The 16,496-nt window shown below is 44.2% G+C and overlaps 1 long non-coding RNA gene across 1 annotated transcript in view; it reads right to left on the bottom strand.

Annotated features, from left to right (window-relative positions):
• Window positions 1-10,438: 10,438 nt before the first annotated feature.
• LOC120401673 overlaps window positions 10,439-16,496 on the bottom strand; it is a 33,349-nt gene continuing 27,291 nt past the window's right edge. Inside the window, exons 2-3 of the long non-coding RNA XR_005596636.1 lie at window positions 12,604-12,821; window positions 10,439-10,648 (exon numbers count right to left, since the gene is read on the bottom strand). This is a non-coding gene — a long non-coding RNA (uncharacterized LOC120401673). The remainder of the gene's footprint in view (window positions 10,649-12,603; window positions 12,822-16,496) is intronic.

Below are 16,496 nucleotides of genomic sequence, written 5' to 3'. Positions count from 1 at the left end.
GCCCAACACAGTCCATTTATCCACCTCATGGCCTGTGTCTTCTCCCAAGCTGGCCTTCCTCCGGTCTCCATCTGTTCTTGTATTCCATAGCCACTCTAGCCCTTCCTTCTGGAGTCCTTTCCAGGCTTCTTCCTACCTCAAAAACCTCTTTCCTAGGCCTCACTGGCTTTACAGGCTTCCTATGTCTTTCCCAGAGGGCTCCCCCGTGATATGACATGACAGTTCTCCTCTGAGATCTCTAATCCCTAGAGGACACCTACCCTTCCTCAGCTGCACCAGGTTAATAAAACGGACTGGCTGGCACCAGCCCTCTAACCCTTAAATGGACAGACCATCCAGTCAGAGGCACCCACAGGCTCCCTAACTCATCAGGCCTTTGTCAAAATCATGGCCATTATTTATGGCCGAAAAATAGCCCATCCTCCCTTTCCCCTCCCTCTGCTTTTCAGACAGCAGTCTACAGAACCAGCATCACCACCACAGTTGGGTAGATAATCAGAATACCTAGCTCTGATATGGCACTCTTCATCAGAAGATCTCAAAGCACTTCACAAAAGGGGGAGTCGGTATCATTATCCCCATTTTACAGATGAGGAAATTCAGGCCCGGGGAGGTGACTTGTCCAAGGCCACCCAGCAGGCCAGTGGCAGAGCTGAGAACAGAACCTAGGTCTGCAGAGTCCCAGTCCAATGCCTTATCCTCTAGACAGCACAATGCAGAAATCCACATTTGTACAAGGTTCTCCCCAAACCTGGAGCTCCTTCCCACACCTGACTACTGTGATCTTTTTCAAGGTAGCATTGAATGTTATAACCCAGCCAGAGTCAGCCAATCCATGGAGTTTCTAAGACCTAACAACAGAGAAAACAAAGGGTAAATTCAACAGGATTCTCACTTTTTGTTGACAGTCATCCATCCAGAAGCAAGCTCCTGCACCTCATGTCTTCTTCTCCTAATGCTGCTCCTCAGTGCCATCTAGTGACGAAAGGAGCTACAGCTGCAGACAAAGAACTTGCTGGATTCCCCCATCTACTGGCAGAAAATAAGGAGAATGTGGAAGAAGCGGTGGAACCAGTGACAGACAAGAGCAGAGGAGGGAGAGGGAGGGGAAAAGAGAGCACTGCAGGGAAGGAGTGGAGAAAGAACCAAAGCAGGAATACCTGTAACAAAGACAGAGGTGAAAAAAGCCACCCACAACTCAGCTGCAGTAAAAGGCAACAAGAACAGCATTTGAGAGAAGACACCACAAGGCAAATCATCTAGGTTCTGTGTTTGTACAATTCTTAGCTCACAATGGGGTCCTGGTCCATAACCAGGACTCTTAGGAGCTACCACAATGCAACTTATAAATAATAAAAGTAACAGGTACAAAAAGAGCAAGAAGCAGCCAAGTAGAACACAGTAAACCAGAGCAATGGTGTCTGCTCGAAACTGCCACAGGTAACTGAAACCCGGTGGGAGCGGTTCTCCTGCCAAACTGAGTCTGATGGGACATTCATTGCTGCAAGTGGTTATAACAAGCTCAGGGAAACCTTGGCAACCTATGGCCAGATCCTCAGCTGGTGTAAACTGGCAAAGCTCTATTGCAGTCAGCGGTGGTAGGCCAATTTCTCCCAGGTTTTATTTTTTCATAGCATTTACAGCTGGAGGGGACCATTAGACGTCTAGTCTGACTTCTTGTACATCACAAGCCATTACATTTCACCTAGTTTATGCCTGTATTAAGCCCAATTACTTGTATTTAGCTAAAGCAGGTCTTCCAAAAAAGGCATCCATTCTGGGTCTCAAGCCATCAAAAAACCATGGAGAATCCACCACTTCCCTTGGCAGTTTGGTCCCAAGGTTCTCACTTTAAAAAAAAAAGTGCCGAATTTCTAATTGAAAGTGATGTCCTCAGCTGACGATATCCTCATTGACTTCAATGGAGCTAGACTGATTTACACCCGAGAAGGACCTGTCCAAAGACCCCTAATACACTACAACCCCCAAAGGTCTGTATGTTGTAAAATTTCTCACAGAACAGTCATCAGATGGTAAAATCTTTTACACCTTTATTGGTCTGAGTTAGATTTGAATTAGTTTCTTGGGTAGGGTTTCCAGGTTTCACTATCATTCTGCTCAAGTCATCCACTCACTTTGATCTGCTATGTTGTTACCATAATTATCTGCATTACCATCCATTATCCCCATCAGCATAGCTTCAAGGATCAACTTTACAGAGTCAGCTAAATCACCCAGAGTCATAATTAGAGCAGGGAAGATATTGCAAAAGACATTTAATAAATAGACATTTGAATTTTTAAAATTAATTTGCTTCAGCTGTGCTCATGTGCCTCGTGTATTTGCTTTTGGCAAATATTCTGGCAACTTAACTTTCTGGCGGCAATGTTTGTGGAAACAGTAAGTTTGAAACTATCCTGGAGGATGCACCTGAGAAGAAAAATTGGCATTCGTAATGGTGAGTGTTCTCACCAGAAACCTGACAGGAAGGGTTATACTTATCCAAACTAGTCCAGATGCTGGGCTGTAATTGAAAAGACCTGGGTTTGGTTCCTGGCAATACCACAGATCACTTGTGTGACCCTGGGCAAGGTTGGTGATCTCTCCAATTCAAAATCCTGGGGCAGTGCAGTTACCTCTAATCGGGGCTTGTGGCAAAAAGTCTAGGCTTAAACTGTAGGGCAGAGCCACTGGACAAATAACGTGTGGATTGCCCCCTCTTAGGCCAGACTCATCCTATAGAAAAAGCTTTCCCCTCCTCCTGATTACTCTACAAGCTGTTCCATTCCCAGGCTACGATCAGGCCAAAGATTCTCTGCTAGGTTGACTCCAGCTTCTACTCCCCCTTCCCTGAAGATATTCTGAACAGAGAGAAATGTAGGCCCTGGTCTTACAAGCAGCTGTGGGAGAGCACCCTGTACTGTTCACACAGAGCTCTGCGTCTTATGCGGCGCTCTGGGCGAGCGCAGGGTTTGTCTGCACAGGGGAGCTTGTAGGACTGAACGTTGCTGCTTTTCTTGTTTTCTCTGTCTCCCTTTGTTTCTTGATCCCTTTCCTTGTTCTCCCCTTCCCTCGTTATATCCTTTTCCTTTTTTATCTTTGCCGTGACATGCTTTCTTTCCCTGCCCCCCCCCCTTGTTCAGGTCTGCCGGTCTTGCTCTTCACATTAAAAAGCAATTGGAGCTTGTATTCAACAATTAAATGATTCCTTTATCCCAGCATATAGGGCAGTAACCAGAGCGAGCGGCCTGCTGCAGTTCCCTGATCTATCCCCGCAGACTAGAGCCCCACCTTCCAAGATGGAATATGAGCTTCGGTCTTTGTAGACACACCCTATCTTCCTACACAGAAACAGCCTCCTCCACATACCTCAGCCAACTTTCATCTCTCTCTGATGTTCTCCCACTTCAGTTTCTCCCTCCTAATCTCTCTTACCTTTGTCCTGGGCTGCGAGCCAAGTGCCTCAAGCCTGATAGTAAAAACTCCAAAGGGACTATGTAGAATAGAGTACAACCCCCCATTTACCAACGATGGTTTTGGAGACATCACAAGTATTCAGATCCATGGAGGTATGGATAAGCAGAGGACTTTCTGGGTAACTGATTCGTGCCTGGAGACATATGGGGTAATTTCACTCATGCAGATTTACACCACTTTATCAATGTAAACTATTGTTGATTATTAGTGTTCAAGGGATTTTCAAAAGTGACTAAAGAGAACATTTTCAAAAATGCCTGAGTGACTTAGGAGCCTAAATCCCAAAACATTGGGACTTAGAAGCTTAAGTCTCATTGAAAGTCATTGGGACTTAGATACCCAAGTGCATAAGTTACTTTTGAAAATGGGACTAGGAGCCTGTCAGGTACTTTTGAAAATTATGCCATTAAAAGTCACTTAGGGTACTTGTGATCCAAAGCGTTTAGATGCTTTTAAAAATCCTACTCTTGAAGAATATAGTTGTCAATATGTCCTAAAGGACTGATTTTGAAAGAATTCAGCCACCCACATTTGGGGCCATATTTTCAAAAGAGCTCAGCTCCCTTTTAGGTGCCCAGATGAAGTAACCAGACTTTCAGAAATGCTCAGCAGTTCTCCTCTCCCAAGGGGGAAGAATGGGGATTCACCATGGCCAGCAATGGTTGGTGAGTTCTTTTGAAAACCTAGTCTTAAATATATTTTGATCACTCATCTGCGTAATTTCAGTCTCTTTACATTGACGCTGCGTCAGAGTCTGAATCCCTTACTTACTACAGGAGTAGACCCACTGACTTTAATGGGAGTTAGGTCAGCACTGGATATTTCAGAAAAATCCCTCCTTACCTACTGTACGACAGCAACTCAGATTTCAGATATTGATTTTTTTTTTGACAAATTGCTGGTGAAGGATTGTATGACGAGAAAATTTCTGAGCAATGAAGCCATGTGAGAAATTCATGATCCTTGCACAGACAACTTGCAAACAGAAAAGGGGCAAAATTAATCAAATTACTCATACTTCTGGATACTGGTCAAACACTGTCCATCAAAACTGTTTCTTGACAGAAAATCAGGCTTTTTGACTAAACCAATTTCTCTGTGTGTGAAAAGTGCCTACTTTCCATTGGGGAAAAAAATGATTTTCATTGAAAAACCAAATGCCCCAAAACTAAAAAAACAAAACCTAAAATATTTGGATATGCTGTTGCAGTGCCCCATGGGACATGTACTTTGCTGTCTTCATGTCCCATTCTCATCTCCCCTTCTCATCTCCCCAGCTGAATGACATCTCGCCTGTTGTACTGTCTCCCCTCTAAGAGGGGACATTCTTGTGCATCATGGGAGATGTAGTCTGACCAAGAAGACCAACCTATAGAGAATGAGAGTATGAGGCACATAAACTACAACTCCCATAAGGCACCACAGCAGCATTTTTTAATAGAAATATTTTGGGTTTGGGCAGAAATTGTTTGGTTTTCAGCTGAAATTGTTTGATATTTGAATTTTCACACAAAAAAAATTGATTTTTTTCTGACCAGATCTAACCATGAACTCTATAGCCTTCTCTAATGTTTTCACATGGGTATTACTGCCACACATGGCATAAAGTAATAGAGCCATTTGATAAAATACATTTTCATGTGTATTTTTGGTCATTTGGATTCTGCCTAAGAATCCACCTTCATCAGATATAAATCGATCATTCGAAACCTCAAAACAGCTTCAAACAGCATCCACCGAAGATAAATACATACATGCATCCACAGAGCCATAAATACAAAACACCTGCCACATCAATATTTTCTTCTTTCTCCCCAGATGTGGAATTCCTCCACCCACTTCCCAGGTAAAAGGTCTTCTATTTAGTGACTCAAGGGCAGGTGAGCTTTATGAGCTACATTTTCAAAAGTGACTAGTGATTTTGGGCTTCCTCCTTTTTGGGTGCCCAGCATGAGACATGGGGGGGGGGGTGAAATCCTGGCTCCACTGAAATCAGTGGCAAAGCTCAGAGCCAGGATTCCCCCCACCCTCTGATTTTCAAAACAATGTTGAGTGCTCGCCCCATCTCATTACAGAAATAAAAGGAAGTATTTCTTCACACAACGCACAGTCAACCTGTGGAACTCCTTGCCATAGCATGTTGTGAAGGCCAAGGCCATAACAGGGTTCAGAAAAGAGCTAGATAAATTCATGGAGGATAGGTCCATCAATGGCTATTAGCCAGGATGGGCAGGAATGGTGTCCCTAGCCTCTGTTTGCCAGAATCTGGGAATGAGCAACAGGGGAATGGATCATTTGACAATTACCTGCTCTGTTCATTCCCTCTGGGGCACCTGGCACTGGCCACTGTTGGAAGACAGGATACTGGGCTAGATGGGCCATTGGTCTGACCCAGTAGGGCAAATTCTTATGTTCATGCTATGTGGTTACAGCTTGATTTATTCTGGTAGTGCTTAATCACTCAGCTGAAAGCACTTGTATAACCACATACACAGTGCCACCGAAGAATACACAGAGCAGTATGATGCGCTCCCAGGAATTATTAAACAAAGTAAAATGGAATAATGGTCAATACAGAACTGAGCCAGGCTTAACGTATTTCAACAGGAAACAAAGCAAGCACTGTTTTAATCTGCGCTGTCAGGGCTTGCCTTTAGGTACACAGGAAAAAATGTTTACTAAATAACTCAAATACTTAGCAGTGAGCTACGTTTTTATTTCAAGCCGAATTAGCTGCAAGCATGCACATGCACATGCAAAAACCAAAAAGGTGAGCAAAGGGCCAAAAAAACTGTTGAGGGTATCAAATCATTCTGCCTGGCTTTTGGGAAACAAAATCTTCCATTTTCAAAGAGTGGATCCTTTTTAAATAACAAGCTTCCCTATTTCCAACAATTGTGTCTCAGTTCCCATCACTGGGGCATTGTTGGGATCTGACAGTTAGGCTAGGGAAGCCCCCGGCAGGGTTGAAAAATGCAGAAGGGACAAAGGCCGCTTAAAGCGATCTTTTCCCACCTCTGTTCCTGGTCTGAGTACAGCTCAGCCAGGATGGAAATCAGGGCCCTGTGTGGTGTTGTTCCCTTGTGCACCGCATCAAACTACATTCTCAGTAACTCAACCCAGCGAGCCTCTGGCTTATGCTCCCTTCTGGGGCCTGTCTACCTCAGAAGGCTGGCCAGGCCTACAGGTGTTAAAAGATCAGCTTCTACTATGGAGCCAAATTCAGCTTGGCACTTATCGCCGCGTTTTGCAAGGGTCAGTGTTTGCATTCCGTGCATGTCCTACTACCAGTTATCTACAGGGCAGAAAACAGTGGTCAGCGTGAAGGACAACATGCTGCTTAATCTCCCAACATTTATTACTTTATACACTCTCCCTTTTATTAATTAATGTTATTAATTACATTAAGGGTCAAATAGTCCTTACTTACTCACAGAGAGCTCCCATTGACTACAACTCGCAACTGGCCTATCCAGGGTACCTCTAGCCTGAAAAGGGACTATGTGATCTGAAAGGCGGCCATGTTCTCGCTTACTCAGAGAATCTGCCCTCTGTGGGTATTCAAAGACTTTTCTGCTCAATGTTGCATCGAAGGACAAGTTCTGTTGCTGTTAGCACTGCAGAACTAACCCAGATCTGAAAGTGAGCTGGATTCTATCCTCTCTTGTGCATCCTCATCAGAATAACTGGCTAAATTTCTACCAGCTACACCTGTTATTATCTACATTCTGGTAGCTCCTGAAGGCACCAACCAAGATCAGGGAACTCTCTTTCTAGGCCCTGTATAAACATGCAGGAAGAGACGGTCCCTGCCCCAAAGAGAGCTTACAATCTAATAGACCAAAAGTTCTCAAACCAGGGGGAAGGCCCCTCCATCCCCCACCTGGCGGGGGGGGGCATGGAATGTATGGGGACGACATGAGAAGATTTAGGAAAAAATAAAAAAAACCTATTGCACATATTTTACCCCCAGCAATGAATAACTAGCAAAGCTGAATCCTCCAGACACATCAAGTCCTCAGCTGGCACAGTGCATTTTGACGGATTTCTGTTTAAGCTTGCCCAGCATTATACAAAGTCGTGGCCATCTGTACGTTCATCCATTTGTTATGACGCAGTGTGCACATTTAATTGTGAGTGTGGCCCACAATTGCAGTTTTGCTTTTGTTCTTATGACAATGGATCATTGGTCATTCGTGCAACAGAGAGAAAAAACCCAACTCAAGTGAAAAACAAAGAAGCCAAAACTTATTTAAGCGAAGCACAGGCACCACATATATCGGTTATGTATTTGTGTGGAAGGGGCATAAACTTCTATAGACCCAAAGAAAGGGAGTGTGATCAAATACGTTTGAGAACCGCCGTAATAGACAAAGGATAGCACTGGCTCACAGAGATGTATTGACTCACTGAAGGTCATAGGGAACCAGGAAGGGAACCTAGATGTTCTAGATCACAATCTAGTGGCCCATTACTGGATCATGCTATCCCTCTGCAGGTCCATTTTAGAAAATGGCAGACGCTGTAAGCAGCGGCGGCTCCAGGCACCAGCACTCCAAGCGCGTGCCTGGGGCGGCAAGCCACAGGGGGTGCCCTGCCAGTCCCTACAAGGGCGACAGTCAGGCAGCCTTCTCCCGCAGGAAGCCGCCGGTCCCTGGTCCCGCGGATTCGGCAGCAATTCGGTGGTGGGTACGCCAAAGCCGCAGGATCAGCAGACCTCCTGCAGGCAAGCCACCGAATACGTGGGACCGGGGACCTCCTGCAGGCAAGCCGCCAAAGGCTGCCTTACTGCCATGCTTGCGGTGGAAAAAAGCTAGAGCCACCCTTGGCTGCAAGTCACTGATCATACGAGTAAAGGTTTGCAGGACAGCAGCCTAAACAAGAAAAGAAGGTCGGCAGTGGGTTCAAACACCCCACTGGGTCCCAATTCCTCTGGGACTTTCGTTTTCCACTGAGGAGGGAGAGCATGCTATGCCAGCCCTTTAGATGATACAGTGCAAAAGTACTGCTTTTACACATCCACATTTCAGAGAAGAGCCACCCTTTCCACAGAGTCTCTTTGCAAAGTGGTCCCAGTTCATATGGAACCTGATCCGAAGCCAATGAGGGTTTTTTCCATTTCCTTCAATGGGCTCTGGATCAGGGTCAGAATTTAGACAGAGCAGAAAAAAAAACTGAATCTTACCATTGTCCATTGATAAGAGTGCAAGTTTTTCTGGAGGAGGCACATAGAAAAGAGAAGTTTCTCGAAAGACTGAGGAGAGATGATCAAAGATGCCTTACTCCAAGTCAATGGGAGTCGGGTGTTTTGCAAATCTCCCCGTCAGTCACAGAAAAAGACACTTGCAGCTGAACTTCGGGGATGCGGCATTTGCCATTCTCAGTAGTCTGTTATTTGACATGAGTTATAGAAAAAAAAATGGCTCTGTGTATAAATGAAAAATCAGTTGAATGTGCACTTTAGGCATATTTGCACAGATTTGTATAAGGCAATCCAAGTACTAAGGAAAAGAGGAAGTGTACTTTAATGTACAGGAGGTAAAACAAACATCAGTCTTTTCTGGTACAAAAGCATCCGTGGCACATTGTCAGCTTTTCAACATTTACAGTATGCTCTGCACAATAGCTGCTTAATACCCTGGCTTGTAGTCAAAACCATCATCTATCCACAGTTCTTAAAAAAAGAACTTCCTTTGCTCTCTGCACATGGATAATATAGTAAGGCCTTTCTACCTATTGCCATCCTAGAACAAAGCTGGCCTGTTTCCCTGGGGAAACTATGCATTTCTGCGGGCATCCGTTGAAACTTTTGGTGAAGGCGAGACCTTTTAGGGTACGTCTGCTCTGAAGAGTTAACTCAGGTGATTAGCAACCGGCTCTAAGCCCCAGGACTAGCCTAGCTGGGGTGTAAGCAGCCCCACTGCAAAGCCCTATCTGATTTACTATGTCCTCACTGGTGCTGCGCTCCGCCCAGGGGCGGCTCTAGGGATTTTGCCGCCCCAAGCAGGCTGCCTCCGGCGGTTTGCCTGCACAGGGTCCGCTGGTCCCGCGGCTTCGGCGGACCAGCGGACCATTCGCAGGCACGCCTGCGGGCGGTCCGCCGAAGCCGGGGGACCAGCGGACCCTCCGCAGGCAAGCCGCCGAGGGCAGCCTGCCTGCCGCCCTCATGGCGCCGGCAGAGCATCCCCCGCGCTTGGCGTGCTGGGGCCTGGAGCCACCCCTGGCTCCGCCACACGTGTAGCTAGGACTTCTGGGTTCTTTGCAGTGCAGTAAAGTGAGGCGCTCTATGATCCTTTGCAAGTGAATTGTGAGAGCACCTGTCTTTCCAGACTCACAGGGGAATTGTGGGAAAGCACAGGTGGATGATCAGCACTTGAGTGATTTAGTTTGAATCCTCACTACATGATGGCCAGGTTACCAGTGAAGGAGAACGCTGGTTCTAACCCATTGCTCCAGCAGTGCCAGCTAGCCTAGGGTTAAAGCTCCACCACACCAGTGTGAAAGGTTTGTGTGTGGGGATGGGAGAGGGGTTAGCAGCAACACCCTCATGACAGCCCAGGCTAATGCTACAGTGAAGACATGCCCTTAGGGTCAGAGTTCCAATGATAAAGGAGAACTCGGGTGTTCCAAAGCTTGCACAAAGACATTTAATATATGATGGGATGAAGTAGAGGAAAGCATATAATCTTTCTGGCAGCAAGGCTAGCTGATGAGCTAAGAGCTGTGAATGCCCAAGCAATTTGCAGACCTGAAGCAAAGCTCGGTGCAGCTCCACGACTTGTCTCTTTCAGCCACAGAAGTTGGTTGAATCAAAGAGATTTCCTCACCCAACTTGTCTCATGCAATCTGTACCCATTAAAGTATCTGTTAAAGCAAATAGTCACCTGTGGCCCTGCGCAAAAAGGAAGCTTCAACTATCTCCTCAAATCCTTCTTTTAACTCTGTCCATTCAAATGATTCTCATTCATTCCAACTCTGAATCGACCGCAACCACCACCAAAATGACAGAAGCAGAATTTCTCACTAGTGCTTCACCGTCTTTAATATAAACCCTCCTCGGAATCCCCTCTAGCCAAGCCAAACATTTCACAGTTCTATAGTAATCCGTATGTGTTTTCATCGAGATGTCAGTCTCAGCCTCTTTTTGGAAAGCTCCTCCCCTCTTGCAGACCTGAAAACAAGTACACACCAATACCAAATGCTGAGGTTCACTAGTTCTTGGTTAATCTTTAACCTTTCTGGGCTGTCTGAATTGATGGGAGGGGAAGGATGGTCTTCTGCATAAGATCCATAAGTTCCAAGGCCAGAAGGGACCATTGTGATCATTTTGTGTAACCTCCTGTATACCACAGGCCTCAGAACTTCCCCAAACAAATTCCTAGAGCAGATCTTTTAGCAAAACACCCAATCTTGATTTTAAAAAATAGTCAGTGATGGAGAATCCACCTTGGCAAGTTGTTCCAAAGGATGATTACCCCAACTGCTAAAATTGCATGCCTTATTTCCAGTCTGAATTTCAACCTCCAGCTCTTGGATCGTGTTTTACCTTAGTCTGCTAGACTGAAGAGCCCATCATCAAATATTTGTTCCCCATGTAGGTACTTACAGACTGTAATCAAGTCACCCCTTCTCCTTGTCTTTGTTAAGCTAAGTAGACTGGACTCCTTGAGTCTACCATAAGGCTGGACTAGGGCACAGCAGAACAAGGTTCAATTCCCAGCTCTGCCACAGATGGCCTGTTTGACCCTGGCCAGTCACTTAACCTCTCTCTGCCTCCGTTCACCATCTGTAAAACAGGCTTTGTTGCAGTGCCACTTTAAGAATGCTAATCCATAAAGGTAGCTGAAAGTACAGGTATGTTTCTGCCTTAATTGTCTGTTTCAATTCCCTTGGTGTTTGACAGTCAGTGGAATGGGCGAAGACATGAAGCGTAGATATACAGAGAATAACCCTCAACAATGCCACAGCCCTCAATCTGTCTGCTAGCTTCTAGAATGCCTCAACTCACCCTCCACTTTGATAACACTTAAGGATCTGGTACATTGATATTTTTGCATATAGTTCCTCCTTGCTTCCTCGAGAGAGTTGGAACTGAGGATCTGATGTTGGTGGGATAACTAACGAGAGCCCAACAATACCTACACAATCACCAAAGAGTCACAAGCATAAATACGATATACATGACAAATCCCATCAGGTAACAAACCCCACATCTTCCACCTCAAACACGTAGGGAGGAAGTGGGAGCCCAGCCTATTCCTAAAACAACCCAGATGTTCTGGGAAGCTGGTTGCAAATAGAGGCTGTTTCTCACTTAATGCTACATCTTCCGCAGGTATCAATCGGCACTGATTTCAGTGAGACGACACCATAGATTTGAAATTCCCAGAAGCAAGCCCTGACACTAATGCTAAAGAAGGAATGAACCCAGGCTAGTGTTCACCTACTGCCCAAGCATGACTACCTCGTCGCGAAGTCTTTATTGCCGGCAATGGCAGTTGGATGGAGAAAAATGAAGCTGGAACTATTTTACAAAGCACTGGAACCGGAGAGAGCAGTAACACTGGTGTCTATTTACCTGGAAAGATATGGTAGTGTCCTTTTTCAGCTATGGCAAGCTGGCCTCCTGGGAGATTAAACACCACCAGATAAAAGAATTCTTGTTGTTTTTTGAGGTGCTGCCAGTGTTATCAAAAATTAAATACAAGGTGAGACAGAAAGCTCCGTACCTCAACTGGGTCAAAGCTTTGGGAAGCTCAAATGTTTCCCTCTCAGCAAAAAAAACAAAAAACCAACCACCCCAGGCAAGGAACTGAGTCTGACACTTGTTTTCATTCTGCCAGTAATCAAGGGAGACACGTACCAGGCAACAACATGGAGTACTGACCACCTCCCAACACCCCAGTCACATCAGAGGTTGAGTGCGGAAGGATAAGAATTGGCTCACATGTTTTCTCATCTTCACTTTAGCTGGGATTTTCAAAGCTACCTAAAAGGAGGTAGGCATCCAGGTTTAATTGAATTTGACCTTTGAAAATCTGTCTCTGCTCTACAGGCACTTTGAAAAATGAGGGCTTATCTACATTAGAAATGCTAGAGCAGCACAGTTGCAGTGCAGACACTTACTTCAGCAGCAGACGGGGTTCTTCTGTCATTATAGTAAATCCACCTCTGCTAGAGTTGGTAGCTAGGCCGGCAGAAGAATTATTTGGTTCACCTAGCAGTGTCTGCGCTAGGGCGTAGGTCACACAGGGCATGACATTTTTCACAGCTCTGAGCAATGTAGTTAGGTCAACCTAATGTTGGAGTGTAGTCCAGGCCTGACTGGATATTAAAGTTAGTTCCTGCAGAAAGAGAAGAGTTCAGGTGTTGCATGTAAGTGTCAAAGCCACAATTCATAGATGCCATGACCAGAAGGGACCACTGTGATAATCTAGTCTGACTTTCTGCATAACACAGGCCAGAGAACATCCCCAAAAATCACTTTCGTTTGAAATAGAACATTTCTCTTAGAAAAACATCCAATTTTGATTTGAAACTTGCCAGTAATGGAGAATTCACCACAACCCTTGGGAAATTGTTCTAGTTTTCATAGAATCATAGACCATCAGGGTTGGAAGGGACCTCAGGAGGTCATCTAGTCCAACCCCCTGCTCAAAGCAGGACCAATCCTGACAGATTTTTGCCCCATATCCCTAAATGGCCCCCTCAAGGATTGAACTCACAAATCCTGGGTTTAGCAGGCCAATGCTCAAACCACTGAGCTACCCCTCCCCCTCATCTCTTAATAACGTACGCCTTATCCCCAGTCTGAATTTGTCTAATTTCAACTTCCAATCATTACCAATACAAACTTGTACCATCAGAGCCCAGTTTGGCACCAGTGAAGATTTGTGTGAAACTGGACCTAAAATCAGGAGTGACTACGGATAAAGATGACACCAGGAGAGGCTTTAGCTTTGTATAGTAGAACTGAGATTCACTTCCTGACTTGAAATGTGTGTGTGTCTGGTTGTTATAAGTAATAAGCCCAGGTTCTCATGCAATAGTGAAAGTCGCCAGAATTAGGAAAATGCAAACGTTAAGGTTCCATCAGCAACATTGCACAAGCTGTGCATTTTACGCTACTATTACAGCAAACAGCAATATGTCGAGCTACATTTTTCACCAGGAAAACAAACAGAAAATAAGTGCAACATGGCTAAGCTGATGTATCTACTGGAACCTTAAATTCTGCATTTCCTGACTTCGACCCCACAGTTTATAGATCCAAAAGCACACAATGTTGACTTAACTCTTCTCCCTTTTGAAGTCAATGGTAAAACTCTTATGGACGTCAGTGGGATCTGTTAGGCCAGTGCTGAACGCTTTGTAAAATCCTACCCTGCAACCTGAATGATTCTTTTCTTTGTTGCTGCTGTTTAAGGATTAAAAGAAAAGACGGTCTTAAGAGCAGCATAACTCTCCAGATGCCTCAAATTCTCGGGCTTGAGCTACCTCACATGATGAAGCAGACATCTTTTTAACTGCTCTACAAATGTAAGGTAGCACAAACACATAGGACTTAATCCACTTCTCATTGATGTCAATGGAAAGACTCTTCCCTTCAAAGGGCATGGGATTGAGCCCTTAAACCACCTCGTAACATGAGAATTTTTAAATGGCTGAAGAGATTTTGCTCAAAGTTTCCAGAAGTATTGACTTTTGTACCAAGAGTAAGCATGTCCCCAGAAAGTGATGTTCCCCTCAGAAAATGATGAGTATATAAAACACTGGGTTATAATGGAAACCGTTTGCACCTTGACTATAAAAGGAACTACCAAGTGTCCACTCTCATAATGCCAATCTGGCAGCATTTTTGGTTTGATTATTGCATTCTCTGTTAACCCCTTGATTACATTGTAATAATATAAATCCGTATTCACTGCAAACTGCAGGGAGAATTTAGTGGGGACATAACATGGTTTGATGGCTCTATAACACTCTTTAATTAGAAAGTGCATCATACAACTTGCTAATTCATTTGTGACAAAATTAGTAGATGCCCATGTTAGTGGATAGGTAATATGCCTCAAGTATGCTTTGGGTCTGATCCCACAAGTACCTCTTGCAAAATGATGATTGGCCCAAATGTCATTGACCCACAGAACCTCACAACAGGTCATTTATTATCAACATATCCATAAGATTATAGGCTTTCTTGGGGGGAAAAACCCCAAAGCCAGGGTCATAGTACCCTGACATATGTCCCTGCACTGTTAGTAACGCATAGAAAGAATAACAACAAAGAAATCGGAAAAAATGCTGAGTTTTTGAGCATATACAGATTGTACACTTCTAGCAAATGGGAATTCTTTATCCTGATGCACTGTCATAGACCTGGCCGGGCTTATGACAGGAAACATAATCTTTGTGGCAGTACAGTACGACAAGATCCATGCAACCTGACCGGCAGGCATTTAAAGGTAAATATTCATGAAAGCCTGTTGAACGGCTAAAACCTATTTTCTAAACTGTGCATTTTAGATCTCAGATTAAAAAGTCTATGAACATAATGCATATTATTGGAGACATGTGCCATGACCGCTGCTTGACCCAACGCCACATAGGTAGGGTTCCTCATTTTGGCATTACAGTCCCTAGTATAGCATTTCAAACACAGAGAGTCACAACATTTATTGCTTGTCAGATGGACTGTAAAATCTACACTAGTGTTCATAATAGGATTGTGCAAGTTGTTTATTGTTTGAAAAATAATATGAGCATTATCCTCTGTACCTTTCAAATGAGTTTTCACTTTTATAGGAATTAGGAAGTCCAATTTTTTATTACTTGAAGTAAATATCAGCTTTACAAATGACGGCTCATTTAGGGCACATATTTCAATGGTATTAAAAGGTGGAAAACAAGAATTTGCTAGGTAAATGGAAGCACAAAACATATTATAGTATAGAACCCTGATCACATACCTATATTTCTGACTACCCTTGAATACAGACTTAATATTGAAGAATGTATGATGATGCAATTTTAAAGTGCTGCTGAGAGATGTAGATATAGGACCAGATTGAGGAGAACATCCCCATTCCGGAAAGAATTTAACCACATACTTAACTTTAGGCATGTGCCTACATCCTACTGAAGTCAAAGGGATTTAAACACATGCCTAGATCCATCTCTATTCAGATCATCACAAGGCTTAGGGGCTTTCCTAAATCGGGACTGTAGGTTGTATCTATTTTATACACCTATTTATCAGATTGTAAATTTACCATAGTTATTAAAATATATATAGTTTGACTCATTTTTAATGCTGGAGATGAGACACTCTATTTTGGCAAAGTGGACTTCCCCAAAAACATATGTCTAGAGACCACCCGAGCAGGTTAGGTGCTCCCTCACGACTTGGTGGACGATGCCCTATTGACTTTCATTTTTCTAGGAGGGCTTCTCCCTGTCAAGCATTGTCGTTGCAGGGCTAACATTGCACTTCAGAAGGCACTGATAGACTGGCCTTCTGATGCCTTTCCTAGAAATCTTACCTGCTGGAGTTGGTCCCACCTGAAAATAGAGTATACCAGCTAGCAAGCTCATCTTTTAGCCATTCCTTTGTCACCTCCTTGTGGAAGTAGGGCAGAAGGTACTTTTGAAGGCCACTCAGAAACTTCAGAGAGCACAGAATGTGGCAGAACAATCATTTAGTGATATATCCCAGGTGATAAATATTACAATTGGGGCAGCAGTGGCTACTGGTTTGTTTATGGGAGCAATCCACAGTGTTCATTTTAAATCTACAAAGTCCTACACGATTTGCGTCTTGACTGATCAAAAGCTTTTTGAAGTCAAAGGAAAGATTCCCTCTGGGTTCGGATCAAGCCTTTACAGACCATCCCCCTCTTTAGACACCATCCCAAATTAGCTAATGATCTTGCTAAAAGTCTTTGGATTTGAACTCTAGGAGGGGATTGTTGATTCTAAGCATCACGTCTCTTTGATCTGACAAAGTCCCAAGTTTCCTG

Source organism: Mauremys reevesii, linkage group 3 (assembly GCF_016161935.1).
Source record: "Mauremys reevesii isolate NIE-2019 linkage group 3, ASM1616193v1, whole genome shotgun sequence".
Classification (NCBI taxonomy): Eukaryota; Metazoa; Chordata; order Testudines; family Geoemydidae; genus Mauremys; species Mauremys reevesii.
The sequence above is the reverse complement of the archived record's forward strand: the minus strand, read 5'-3'. Positions and strand labels throughout refer to the sequence as shown.